A 14959-nucleotide genomic window follows, 5' to 3' on the forward strand; every position below is an offset into this window, starting at 1 on the left:
TGTAAAAAGGAAACCTAACACATTGCATTAGTGTCTTTGCAGATTGTACAGCCCCCCTTTTCTGGTTGTTAGCCAAGTGTCCTTGAACGAAGTCAGTGTATCTCTTTTTTTTTTTTTTTTTTTTTTTTTTTGGACTGAGCTTGCTAGTTAAAGTTTTTCTCATTTAACTCGTTCTTTTTCCTTTTCCCCTTTTTGGCTTCCTTTTTTTTATCCTACAAAGGAAACTTTTACTTTTGACTTATACACCTTTTGTTAACAATGAACACATACACATTGCTGTTATACAGTACATTAGTCTTATTATTTAATGTATGCCACATATACCCTTCTACTAAAATAACCTTATTACAGAGCTTTGGAACAACAAGCCAGGACAAGCACACCCACTTTGATGAGTTCATTTAATACAAGCTCTAGTTCAATAGCTTCCCACCATCCCCAGCCCTCTGGCTAGAAATCTGAGGTAGCCAGAAGGATCCCATGTACAATATGGGGAGTGGGTTAACTTTTTATGTCCTTGCTTCCAAAGACTGTTAGTATGCAGTTTGGCCAATGCAGTTTTTTTCTTTTACTTAAGAAAATACATAAGACTTTAGTATATCACATTTTTCTGATGTATCCAAACACTTTGTATTTTAAGTTGAACAAAACAAATATCTGCATTTCAATTCAAGCCTTCTGCTTTATTTCAAACCAGACCATCCCATGAAAATATTAATCACAACAATTTGGCTACAAGACAAACACCACAAGACAGAACATAGAACACAAAACTTAATTTTTACTCTGCCAGTAAATCACGATACGTTGAATGCTGTTCAGCTGGCATTAGTTTTCTTTGATTATCTGAAAGACCAAAACAGAGGTCTACCCCTTCTGGGCAGTCAATTATTGCTTAAAATATACAAATACCCTTGTTGATTTCAGGCAAAACAAGGGAATTATCCCATATTGTCTTATATGTGTTTCATAGACAGCCCAGATTTCAGTGGCTTTTACCTTATCAGTTAGATAATTTGCATTAATACAGATGCTTTCTGGCTTGCTTTTTACTTTTAACTCCTGCTTTTAAACACTGAAAGAAAACATCACCACTTATAGTGCCTTAGAGCCTAATAAATTTTCATTTACATAGCACTGTATACATTCTTCAGCTAATTCAACAAAATTGTTCATAGCCAAATGATTACAATCTAATAATTTCTTTGCCTGAATTTATTTACAAACATTTAAAAAAAACACCAAGAACTTTTCTCTTTAGCATTTTTACAAAGTTCAACTACTATTCCCTCCAGCAACTACAGAGTTAACTTTTCACTCTCCTTCAAATCACTTGCTCTTTCCTTATATCACTTGCTTGGCTCCCAACAGCCACTTACCAATTCAAATCACCATTCCAAATATCCTTATGAGTATTTGAAATCCCCATGCTTACACTCACTTACTTCTTACTTCCACTAGACCCTCAAAAGTTTCCAACCTGTTCTCCAAGCTCTCTGTCTGTTGCCTGCCCGCCTGGGCCCGATCCTTTTTTTTTTTTTTTTTTTTTTTTTTTGGCGCTGAACCGTTTCTTTCATGGGCTTCTGCCCCCACCCTTCTGGTTTTTTTTTCCTAAAACATTTTATTCACAAGACGACCCGAGTCCTCCCTCGTGAGGCTTGCCACCTGGGCAAAACGCATGGCCCACTGGCGTTAACTATTTAATTGCCTCTTGTAGCAAACACACTGCTGTTACGGCATATGCTGAGCACGAATGGTTACATTTTAACAAGTCCCTGAAGGACTGGTACTTGCTTAGCCAGGGCTTCCTTTTCTCCAACTACTCTATTGCCCAGTCCTGCTACGACTGGGGGTAGATTCACCTGCCACCCTTCCTGGTCAACCAGGGTGGAGAGAGGAATGCTAAACCCTTCTCCAGTTCTCAGACTTACTGCAGCTGAGAATGGGCACACCTTTAATTATGCAATCCTCAACATATAACACCAACAGAACCAAATAAAACAAACATAAAACAACAAGGGTAAAACAAATAGATGGTGTAAATTCTGCAGGGTTCCCCCATCTCTATTGCTCACCAAACTGTGACAAATTTCTGTTACCAATTATCCCTCATGTCAGGTGATCAAACTGACACTGCAGGACGTTGCAGGAGGATAGAGAAAATACACCATATAACCAAATTTTAAAGCTTCATTAAAATGATAAAACAACAATGGAGAGTGTTGGGAATGCTTCCACATCACTCATAAAAAATACGAATGCCCCATACTTACACATATCCAGACTGGCCACGTCTGTATATAACATTCAGAAAAGGGGAATAGGTGGACGGGAGATTATCCTGTATACAGCTTGTTCAGAATTTCCAACATGCTTCCGCTCTTGGGAAGGCTGTTCTTTTACACCCTGGAATCTCCTGCGGTGTCTCTTTCAGAGATTCTAGTCCAGGTCAGCTACCTCTGGCTTCTCCAGTGTCACCAAGCCACACCAGCACCGGCATCCGTCACAAAGTCAGACTGTTGGATCTCACCAAACAGTTAAGCTTTGCAAATGTAATCTCAGTTCTGTAACTTGTACTGCCTTTGGTTTGCTTGACCTTGAGCATAAAACAACTTTCTCTTTTTATCTCTGGGCGAAGCTGAGTTTTAAATTAACCCGTTTCTAGACAAATTGCTCACACTGTGTCAGAGGCTTTTCTTTGGTGATTAAAAGCTCCTCTGAGATATATGATCTTATCTAGATTAAAGGTACCTTTTAATGGGCATTGTTTAGATGGATCTTCACGCGTATAAAGATTCCAATTCTCTAAATACCTGCAGGTTTTAGAACCATAATGTACGTACATATAATATGCTGGGGTACCCTTAGGGGGTGAGGTGGAATGTTTAGACTGTCCCTTACCCACACGGAAAAGAAGGGGGGGGGAGAGAAGATGGGTTCACACGCTCCTAGACCCGATTACAGTTTTGGCTTCCAGCATACCAATAGAACAAGAAACAAAAGTACCCCTACCAAAAAGAAAAGCCAGCCCTGGGGCTGCTCTAAGTCCCAGTAATTGTTCAGCACGGCCCACGGACTCGTGGAGTTAATGGAATTATTCATTAGCCATGTCTGAACCTAGGTACCTTAACCAGAAAGCTTTTACCCACACTCACCTTCCTATTTGTGGGTTCCTTTACCATTAGGGGCCCAAGGTCCCAACCCTCACTCTTCGGGGGCGTTAATCCTCAAACCCAGGAGGTAACGCACTTACCACGCCCGGAGTGGCCACGTCTGGCAGGTGGACTCCCCTCTTCTGGTACTGTCTTGCCTCCGTGTCGTTTGGAGTTCTCTATGGAGGGGGCGTAGCCGTCCTGGCCGATTGCGGCGACCCGGAGCTTGAGCAAACCAATAGCTCAAGGTGGCCACTCTCCTGAGCCGTCCTCGGCCGCCGGTCAGCGCCCCCAACAGGGAGAGAAGTCCCATCTGGAGTCGCCATTTGTTAGCCAAAAGGGCTCGTTTCCCCCTGGAGCTTACCTAATTACACCAAGGAGGCACGGAGACAGGAAGACAAGTACCACACCCTTTATTGATCGGTCAGCTGAGCGGGTGTTCCTCTCGGCTAGTGCCAGAGAAAGAGACACACCTTTCATGGCCAAGCGGCCTACCTTTATACCCCGAAACAAACAACTTAGCCTACGTTTGTCTACGTCATTTGGTTGACCTGTAGAACCTGTACATGCATCTGTTAGGGGATAATTGGATATGCAGGATACATATATCATTTTGTGGGGGTTACAAGAGACATACAGCTGTTGAGGATACATTTGTCATTCTGAAGGGGACACAAGATACATCCGTTGACCCTTTGTACTAGATACTTTGGATGGATACATGTGAACGCAGCTGCATACACTTGGGGAGCCAACATATACTTGGGGAGCCAAACAAAACTGATAAGCGAAATAGCTGACTTAGGTAGATACACGGCCTTCAGTCTAATGAGTTCTGTAAGCTTTCCAACACAGTTTGGACAAGCATAACATAACTTTGGTTTACTCAGGCCTAATACGGAAAGGCTTCATTAGCACTATGATTTTCCAACATTCTGATTGGGACAGAACCATGCATGTAACCGATGTGTCCAAGCAAAATATTAATTCCTCAAACAGCTCAGGAACACACTTGGGAATAAGAGTGATCTGCAGAATTTAGTCTGCAGCTAATAGTTTAGATAAGTGATCTGCAGAATTTAGTCTGCAGCTAATAGTTTAGATAAGTGTCTTTGAGAAAATTCCAACCTGAGGATAAGATACAATGAGAAAATTAGATGAAATAATCTGATGAATTATTCGCCTCATTTTGCTTATTTTCTTTTGTAGCTATTAGGACACATTGCAAACATTTTTGCATAGTCAGCCCTGTCTGTTTTATCTGCATGTTTAGGCCCCAATCCTGCAAACAGTTATCCACACTGAGTAATCTCACTGAGTTCAATAGGACCATTAATGTGCATAAGGGGATGTGATCAATGATGTGCCATAAATGTGCTTACAAGACTCCCTAGACAGGAAGTTAAGTTTACCACAGATAGATCCTGGGATTTAACAGCAAGCTGCTGTTCAGATTCTCTTCTAATTATGAGCAATTTGGAACATTCCATGCACATGTGGCTGAGGCCAGCCCTTTTGCAGCAGGGGCCTGAAGGCACAGACTGCTGACAGCTCTCTGAGCATGCTCTTCCTTACTCCAGCTCCTCTCCTGCCTCGGCAGGCAGCTCTGCACACACACCTGCTACAGCACACCTAGAATTTCACAACCTCCACCTTGATCTCAGCAGAGTCAGCATCCATCCCCCTGGTGAAAGCTGCAGGAAGTCTTTGATCTTGGCCAGCTTCTCTGCAAAGCACGTTGGGATCCCTGGACTGCTGAGGGCTTGGGATTGGTTTTCAGTTGCTTGTTGAGAGAAGGCTGACTGACACCCATTGCCCTCCCTATTACAAACACCTGCTCTCAAACACACGTGGGCGCGGCTGGAAACATCTCAGCACTGGTTAGGTGCACTTGCTTATTACTGTTTAGACAGCAACAGTGATTCAGGCCTGCTTCTCTGAACAGAATGGACTGTGTTTGCATTACAGGAGTCAACATTCATAGTGGGGTGCCAAGAAAACGGTTAGTGTTTGCTGAAGTCCCACGGCTTATTTGTGTTGCTTATGCAGATTAGGTTTACGTGTGCCAAAGTGAACAAAGTGCAAGACCTTCTGTTCTGAGTTGGACTATCTAGGCTTCCACTGCCCTGAAGGCTACCAGCAGGTGTGCTGGGGCCATCCCCTGTCCTGGGACTGTCACTTGTCTAAGAGACAGTGAACCACACAATCTACCCAGTTTCAGCTTCCATAGTTATTATTAGTCTATATTTGTGTACAGTCCTGTAGGCTCCCCTTACTGTGCTGGGGCCTCTGAATTTAACTGGAAGTGTTCCAGTTGGGTAGATCCTGAGCATTGCAATCCAGCCTTGGAGACTACAACTCCCAGAATGCCTTGAGAGAGAGAGAGAGACTTCCTCTCCTGGTAGAGTTTGTTGTGAGCTCTGAGAGGAGCTGAGATTGCTTGTGTGGAGCTTTGTCCATACTAGAAGCTGCTGCTAGGGCTTTGACCAGGGAGCCTCCGAGGTGCTTGGTGGCTTCCCTGAGCCAGGGCAGAGGCTGTTGCTGTGTTCAGAGCTGATGGGGGTGGGCCTGCAGGAAAGGCAGTGTGAGTAACCAACCCCCTTGTTTGGGAAAGTGCTTGCAAGAGAAGTGGGGGCAGCGAAGAGACTTTAAGGGGTTGTCTGAGAAGAGACAGAGTGGGCTTGTCAATGAACCAGAGCTCAGAGCTGCTGACATCTGGTTAAAACAACTCCAGTCTTCAGATGGGTTGTGTAGCTTGGGATGATCCCAAATTAGAATTGTTCTGCCTCCTTTTTCCATAGCTGGATGAATCTACTGGACCAACAGAGTGCTGTCCCCAGCTTCTAACACACCCATGCAAGCGTCTGGAACTCTGAAATCCAGAGGAGTTAGCTAACTGGTGGTAGTGTAGAACAGAGCGCCACTCCCAGCAAGCAGGGGGTCACATACTCCCCCTGGGGCAGGGGAGTGCATCCTGAACTTCAGAGACTTCCCAGTTGAATTGCTTGTGGGCCATATGGGCCACCATTTGTGATGCCGACCCACATGCAGGCATCAGTAGTGGGGATCAAATCTGGGACCTCTGGAACTAAATGCATCTGCTAAAAGACATGTCTATTAGCCAAGACTGTAGCAGGCTCATCATTCTCTAGGTGGCCTAGCCGCCATGAGAGGACAGTGCACCACGGCCAAGTAAGCGGGGCTTGCAGGGCCCTAGATATTAAGGCCAGAAGGGACCAGTTTGAGCCAGGTATGAAGACTTTGGGTTTTAATTTGTCTGGTTGGGATTGGTATACCCCGGAAGGGTGGACTTTTGTTAAGTGACTTAGCTGGAGGACCAAGTCACTGAAGCAGCCAAACCAGGCTGTAGAAGCCCTGAGAAAGGGAAACTGAGGCAGAGAGCCTTAGCGCTACCCCAAACCATGAGGGGGTGCTCAGGAGGCAGCAACCCAATTACAGTTCTATTTAGGGTGCTCCACACAGGACAAGATACAGGATATTTTTCAGGAGCTTGGTGACACTGAGTTAATATACTGTACTGGCCTCTAACCTCTAGACAGTAAACTGGTATGATCTTTAAAACCACTGTACAGTTGTAACCTGCTAGTAGAATCAGATACTGTACAAGCTGTTGTTTCAGCTCTGCCAATAAAACAGCGTTCTGCCTTTTCACACATCTGTATGCCTGGATTTGCTTCTTACAAGACAGAACAAAATCCCAGGTTCTAATATCTTAATATGGTTGAGTTAAAAAGACCACACCTGCCGTTTTCTATATGATGTCCCTGCATAGATGGTAAAAAATTGGACTTTACATCCTATGGGAAATTCCTATATTTTGACGTTTATTTTTGTCCCCAATTGGGAAGATATGTAAATTTTTTTAATATAAATTTGGAAACATGATTCCGAAATGTCAATATAGTTGCCCTTGGGTTGGCTCACCTTTAAACTCTGCATCCGCTTGAGCTGCTGTAGTACTTTATGGGAGTTGTAATTTGGGTGCTTCATGCCCCCATTCTCCTCTATGGGCCAGGCTCCCTGGCTGTACTACATCTCCCAGGATGCATTGCAGCAGTTCAACCAGTGCAGAGACCGTGGTGCATCCAGGGAGACATAATCCAGTTTATAAACCCAGGCCTAGGAAACCAGGTTTGCCCTATGTTGGTGTAATCTATAAAGAAAACAAGAGGGAGTTGAATTACAATTGTCACCTTCTGGTATTTGTCTCCCTGATGACCCCAACATTAGGAAGTCAGCATACCAGATGGTAACAATCTGGCACAATACCACATCCCACAATGACATAACATAATGGCCTTGCATCAACATCATCATGGTATGTCAAAACAGCATCATAAGGCAACACAACATGTCAAAGATTAATTCATTTGAATTTCTAGCAAGTGGTAAGACACAAGGTTGCCCCAAGGAAATCAAGACTTTGCTACAAAATCCTGGATTGATGGTGATCCTAGGTTGGACAGTCCTTTCTCTATGGACTGGTTTTAATTTGGGCTCTCCTTGCTGGTTCTGATAGGGCAGAGTAAAACAGTGTGAAGGATAAGGAGAACAGGGAGCGGGGAAAGGGTAGAGAGGGCAAGGAGACAATAACAGATGGGAGGAGTGGGAAAGGAAGGACGGGAACATGAATGCCAAATGGAGGGGGATGAAAGGTCCCACAAATAATTTTCATTCCCACACTCTGGCTCCCATTACCTTCATTAGGGACTCTGGTGAGCTGCATCCATCAAAGTCCTTTCAAAACTCTGCCTGTTGTGATAATGATGCGACACATTGGAATGCTGGTATGTGATTGGTCTTCTTGCCTAGCCCCAGTCACATGACACAAATCAGGGTTTCAAAAGTTTACACACCTTTGACATGGCAGGGGTCAGTATCCTTCAACTCTGCTGGCTGATGTCACATGTGATGTGATATAGTGATGCAGAATCTAGCAGAGACGCTTTCATGAGGGCACTGTCTGAAAGAAGAGCCTGTACAAGATACAAGGTCTCATGAGTGATTCACCCAGGATATGTGTCACATAGAAAAACAGCAGGATATCCCTGGGGGGAGGGATAGCTCAGTGTTTTGAGCATTGGCCTGCTAAACCCAGGGTTGTGAGTTCAATCCTTGAGGGGGCCATTTAGGGAACTGGGGTAAAAATCTGCCTGGGAATTGGTCCTGCTTTGAGCAGGGGGTTGGACTAGATGACCTCCTGAGGTCCCTTCCAACCTTGATATTCTATGATTCTATGAAGTATGTATAAATATCTTCTCACTGTATGTTCCAGTCTATGCATCTGATGAAGTGGGTTGTAGCCCATGAAAGTTTATGCTCAAATAAATTTGTTAGTCTCTAAGGTGCCACAAGTATTCCTGTTCTTTTAGCAGGATAAGTGTGAGGAAGTGTACACGGCTCTTTAAATTAGCAGCCGGCAGCCCAGCAGGATGTGGGCTAGGGTAGGTTTTTGGCAGAGAGAGCAAGAGAGAGATAGCGACTTAGAAATTATACCGGTTACCTTATTTTAATAGAGTTCCTGGTTCAGTTTTAGAAGCTAGTAACTCTCTGATTTGTTACCATTGTCACATGACAGTGGGAAAAGCAGTACAGGGAGAAAAAGGACTTAGGAGGACGAGACAGGAGGGAAGGGGAGGAAAAAAATAAAATTAACATTAGAGCAAAAAAGATGCTGGTTCCCAAGATTTCTATGCTTAAAACACTGGCCTTGTGGTGATGCAGGTCCTCCGACAAGTGGACTGAGTTGGGAGGGGCGTGTGTCTCAGAACTCCAATAGCAGCGGGGGCTGCAGGTCAGGATTGAGGGGCATGGGCAGAGCTGTGTGAGTGCAAACACGCAGAATTACAAGGGTGCAGTAGGTCAGCCTAGGTATATGATAATGGTTTCTGCCTGCATTATGCCTGGATTCTAGCCAATATATAGAGCCCTGTGCAGATACAAAATTTGTACCCGGATCCGATCCATGATCTGCAAACATGTTCCATAGATAGCTGCAGATTTGCAGGCCGGTACAGTAAGCCTGTGCTGCAGGAGACAGTCACTAGTTTCACCCAAAAGTAGTGATGAAGAAACTAAAGAGAGCTGAGCTTTCCCTCCCTCCCCACATTGCTAGCAAACCTCACTTTGTATATAAACATGAAATGCCAAGATATGAGTCATCTTAATGGTAGTGTAGCTAGTACATAAAAACAAGCTGATAAATGTTTGTTAAAATGAGAGTTGATTTATTACAGTTTGAAAATCTCCCTGCAAGTTGTTTCATGGCAGTTAGAATGTTTTCCTGTGACATAATGGTCATGAACAGTTGCTTTCTACCAGCGAACAAAATTTCTCAGCTTGAATCAGTCTGTTTGTATTAAAGGCTCATGCTGGACACCATACTTCAGAATGGAAAGAAACCCTGAAAGCGTCTTCCAATAAAATAGATTCAAGCTATTTTAAGGTGGCTTTTAATACCAGCTGAATAAGTATGTTCTCTTGCACAAAGCCTGGGATCACCTAACAAAAGATCCTATTCACACATGAGGGAAGATTAAGGTTGGTTTAGGAATCTTTATTCCTTAATTTCTTGGTTTGTTCTGGATTTAACGAATCTCAAAATTAATGTTCCATTTATAGAGATCTTGGCACAAGAGCATTTTCTTGGTAGCAAATGCTATGGTGAAAGCACCATTCCTGTAAGCACTTAGGCCGGTACTTAATTTTACATGTGTGGATAATCCCATTCAATTCAGCATGTGTGAAAGTGTTTGCAGGAGTAGGGCCAAAGATTGAAAAATAATTTAAATTATAAATTATAATTTTCACTAGTTCCTAACTTTCTGCAAAAAATCTCCTTTGCGTTTGAAATTCTTCATGTTTTTGTTTCAGCCAAAGGTGATTTTTTTTGTTTTGTTTGTTTTTTGTTTGCTGGAAGTTTAAGCAAAATCCCTCCAACTGTTTTTGAATTATGTCAGGCTAACAAAAAATACACTCTTCTCACTGAAAAAAAAAGTGCTGCTGCTTTTTTTTTTTAAACAGATAGTCACTTTGAAACCTATAATATAAATATATCAATCATATACAATATATAATATAAATATATATCCTCTGATGGATGGAGCAGAAGCAACTTGCAGCCCCCCTCTGTCAGAGGAAAGGCTATTCATTCATTACTAATGATTAATTATTGCTATTCTATGTTGCCACGTATGAGAAAATCACTGGCATAGAGCTATCGGGAGGTCCATCCGTTGTTTCACTAGAGGCTGTGTCTGACTGTTCATGTGCGATTAATGATGCTTTCTCCCTTTTAAGTAGGAGGAGGAGAGGAGAGGTTGGTCATGGGAGTTTTCAGAGGTGAGTGTTCAGGCTACAATCAGGAAGCTGCTAGTCTCTGCCAGGGCCCTGCCAAGATTTCTTGCTTCGAATAAAGATTCTGTTTGCGTTTATACTCAAGGGACGAATGTTTTTATTATGCATGCAACAGATCTACCCACGGAAAAATAACACACTGAGGTTGCACCTAGGTGCTTTCTCTCTATACAAACAGAAAGGAACTACCAGCCTGGTCCTGTAAGAGACAGGACATGTGGTGCGATGAAGCCTGATGGGTCATTTGGAAAAACAAATACAAATCAAGATGGAGCAAACTAAGTCATATTGCAAGTTCCCAGGGTTTGAGAAGAACGATACATCAAAATGAAGCAAGAGACTCAATATGTACAAATCCTCGAGTGTGATACAGAATATAAACTGGTTCAGGCTATGATGTTAGGTGGCCTCTGGCCTTCCTGTTTATGCTGCACTGCTGGTATGTTTCTCACATGTATTCTCCAGCCATAGTCATCTGTGCTGTCTTGGAATTCCTTATTACTTCCTAAACATGCAACATAAAAAGATTAAAACCAAAAACTGGAGGGGGTGATAACCAGAGGGGGTGAGGAGGGCTTGAGGTGGTTCCCAGGGAATAGCCTTGTGCCCAGTCCCAGATCTCCCTGAACTCCAGTCAGAGGTCACTGCTGGACTGCATCCCTCTGGAGCCTTTTGAGAGTGTTTCAGAGACAGCATGCCTGAAAAACGGGCAGGCACCATAGGATTCACAGTGGCAAATATGCAAAGAATTTTTAGTTCTATGGACTGGGATATAAGTGGAAGCACAATTGCTTCCTAATCCTTCCCACCACCTCTTCTCCCCAGTGGTCAGTTCAGTGCAGAATGTTGTATGCCCAGTGTGTGTCCAACAAAAGAATGGTTACATTGAAAAACTATATAGCATAGCCCTCATGTGTTTGGGGCTTAATAAAAGCAATGTGTGTCAATTATACCTGGCAGCTGAGAGGTGTAGAACATGTTCAATACTTGTCCATAGAGCCTAAAACCTAGAAAGGAAGAACTGCAAATAATATAAGGGAGAGAAATTGCTAGACAGGAAAAGGCCACTTAGCCCGGTAAAGCTGTTCCTCTCTGGCATTAGCTCAACCCTCACTTTATCCTGGAGCCATCTCTCTCTCTAGGGAAGCGTCTCTGTCGCCTAAAACCATTATACTGCTTCACTGGAGTGTCCTTAGCGGAGGATCTAGCGATCTGTTTTTGAAACACAGAGTCCTCAAGGGACACATGAACACAAAGGCCAGCAGCTACCATTGTATGGCAAATCTTGACTGGCACATGAGTGTCCTGTAATTATTTATGGAGTTACTTGGGAAGAGATTGAGGCTGTTATTGCTGCCCAGCGGAAATGGCCAGGGGCCCTGTTCTGTAAGAGGCTGAAATTATTTGTTGAATATTTTTCACTAATAATTTTTGGTCTGCAGTTTGTTTGTGAGCAGGTTCCCACAGTCTCCTAGAACCAGCTATTTAAAGTCAGAGCTGTGCCGACTGAACACACAAGTTGCTTTTTTGTTTTGCATTTAAAAATGTATTGAGAGTGAGTTTCAGCACATGCATACCTGTGTTACTTTCAGTGCATTCATAGGAGACACGTTCCCAAACAGAATATTACAGAAAATGTATGGAATGGTTTTATGTCTGTCATGACAGATAGTCACATCTAGTAACACAGCAGTAATTTACGGCCTTTGCCGGCCTTGCCTTAGGAAATATCCTTTTATAACCACCTTGTAAAAGCACACTGCAGTGTTATATTTCCACCATTCTCACAATCACAAAAAATAAGGATCTGGGAATCACCATGCTGGAACAGAGTAGGGCCCATATAATCCAGTATTCTGTGTTACACGGGCCAGCACCAGGTACTTCAGAGAAAACCCATAATCAACAATTAGGAATAATCTACAGTGGGGTAGTTTTCTTCCTGATCCTATCAGTTAGAGGCTGGTTCATGTCCTGAAGCACGAAATCCCTAATTTATTTCATTTTATCCTACTGAATGTAACTGTAGATGTTGTTATTACCCATACAAGCCCCAGTGCAGGGACACTTCCCTATTCAGCAGAGCACTGAATCCCATTGCTTAAGACATGCTTAAAGTTAAGCATGTGTTTAAGTGCTTTCCTGAATCAGAGCCTAAATCACTTGGAAATCCCAAAGGAAATCGGTCAGGAATTGCCTGGAATGCCTGATTTATCTTCCTCATACCTTTCATTATTTGATATATCTATATTATTGCTGCCTATTCATCTCTTCTCTAAACAGTTCCAGTTTTTTTCAGTAAAATCTCATACATGGACTGTGCGATGGCCTAAGGAGACAGGCAAATGGGGCAGACAATCAGCATGGTACCCCTTCTACCAGCACTGCACCACCCATCTCAGACCTTAGCATGGGATGAGGTGGCAGAAGGAGGACAGCAGCCCCTAAGGGGTTAGGAGAAGGGAACTCAAAAGCCACACCTCTTTCCAAGGGCTGTCCAATGGAAGGGGAAACAAGACGATCCTGGGGGCGGCAACAACAAGGGAGGTGGAGGGAGGGGAGGCAGGGGCAGTGTCAGGAACAGGACTGGGAACGGGCAGAACCGGGAGCAGGGACAGAATTGGGAACCCTGGCAGCCGGGATGAGGCATCTCTTGACTGGGCACAGGGGTCGAGGGAGCAGGAAAGGGACCCATGATGATGCCAGACTCTGATGCCATAGCCAATTCAGTGCCTGCAACCATGGCATTAGGAGGGAGGGAGTTTTCACTGGTAGGGTCCCCAACCAGATGGGGTGGCAGCTGCCCTGCATCAACAGGGGACACTCCCGATGGCTCGGAGCCTGGCCACTCACCACCAGCCATCGCCCCAGCCGTCTCAGAGGCCATGATTAAGGTGCCCCCTATGGCCAGGCAGGTGGACGAGACAGGGGGCACCTTGCGAGTAAGAGCAGGGACAGCAGTCAAAGGGAGGGGAGAGAGGAGAAGATAGGGCAGCGTGATGGAACTGCCACACAAGTAGAGGCCTGCTGGCAAAGGGTCATTTTCCCCCTGGGTAACCAGGATCAGATCTCGATCTCCTCAAAGATGGAGCAAAAATTCCCACCTGCTACCCTGGAGTCCTCCGCGCCAGTGACCGAGGTGACACTTGCCACGGTGCTGATGAGGGTGGGGGAGGCTCCACCCAAGACCCCCACAGGGAGAGATTCCAGAAGGGAAGCGGTATTTCTACCCATTGCTGCCATGACTGCCCCAGCCAGCTCTGCTGGCTCATTGCCATTGTGAGAATGCTTGCTACCCAAAACCTAGCACTGCGTGGCACTTCAGATCAGCTGTATGTGCCAAACAGTGGAAACTTCCTTAAAATTGTGAAGCTGATGGCTGAGTTTGATGCTGTACTCCAGGAGCATCCAAGAAGAGTCAACACCCAAGAAATGTACACACAACACTACCTTGGAAAAACTATTCAAAATGAGATCACACAGTTACTGGCAACAAAAGTCAAACAGAAGATTGTGGCAGATCTGAAGTCAGCAAGATAGTACTCTGTTATTCTGGACTGCACACCTAAGATCAGCCAGGCAGAACAAATGACTTTGATGGTGTGTTTTGAAACAACAACAACAGGACCTAGTGAAAATGTCCCTGCAGTGGTGACTGTCAGAGCATTTTCTAGAATTTATTGACATTGATGAAACTACAGGAGCTGGTATGACAAATGTGCTTTTAAAAAGTTAGAAGATACAGGAATTACGATAGCCGACATGAGAGGTCAGGGCTACAATAATGGTGCCAACATGAGAGGAAAGAACAGAGGAACGCAGACACGGATCCGAGAGTTAAACCCTTGAGCGTTTTTATCCCATACAGTTCTCAATCATTGAACTTGGTGGTTGATGATGCAGCATCAGCTTCTAGTGAGGCTGCTGAATTTTTTTAATGTAATTCAAAGCATCTATGTATTTTTTCTCTGCATCAACTCATCGATGGCAAGTTTTGAAGCAACATCTGGGAACATCCTCTCTGACCCTGAAACCACTGAGTTCCACACAATGGGAAAGTCAAGTGGAGGCGATAAAGCCTATCAAACACCAGATTGGGAAGATAGATGATGTCATAATTGCCATTATGGAGGATAATGCTATGACAGAAACTGTTCATGGGAGAACAGTGGCAGAGGGAAATGGAATCACCAGAAACATACATAACTTCAAATTTCTGTGTGACTTAGTGTTGTGGCATGACATACTGTTTGAAATAAATGTTGTAAGCAAGAGACTCCAAGGTGTTGATCTTGATATATCTGGAGCAATGGAAGAACTGGACAAAGCAAAGTCATACCTACAGTCTTACCGGTCAGAGGAGGATTTCAAAACGTTCTGAAGAGTGCACAGAAGTTGGCAGAGGAACTTCACGCTGAAGCTATTTTCCC

The 14959-nt window shown here is 44.0% G+C and overlaps 1 long non-coding RNA gene across 1 annotated transcript in view; it reads right to left on the minus strand.

Moving 5' to 3' along the window:
* LOC123344712 overlaps window positions 1-7960 on the minus strand; it is a 34207-nt gene extending 26247 nt beyond the window's left edge. Inside the window, exon 1 of the long non-coding RNA XR_006572629.1 lies at window positions 7872-7960. This is a non-coding gene — a long non-coding RNA (uncharacterized LOC123344712). The remainder of the gene's footprint in view (window positions 1-7871) is intronic.
* Between the last annotated feature and the right edge of the window lie 6999 nt (window positions 7961-14959).

Source organism: Mauremys mutica, chromosome 11 (assembly GCF_020497125.1).
Source record: "Mauremys mutica isolate MM-2020 ecotype Southern chromosome 11, ASM2049712v1, whole genome shotgun sequence".
Lineage (NCBI taxonomy): Eukaryota > Metazoa > Chordata > Testudines > Geoemydidae > Mauremys > Mauremys mutica.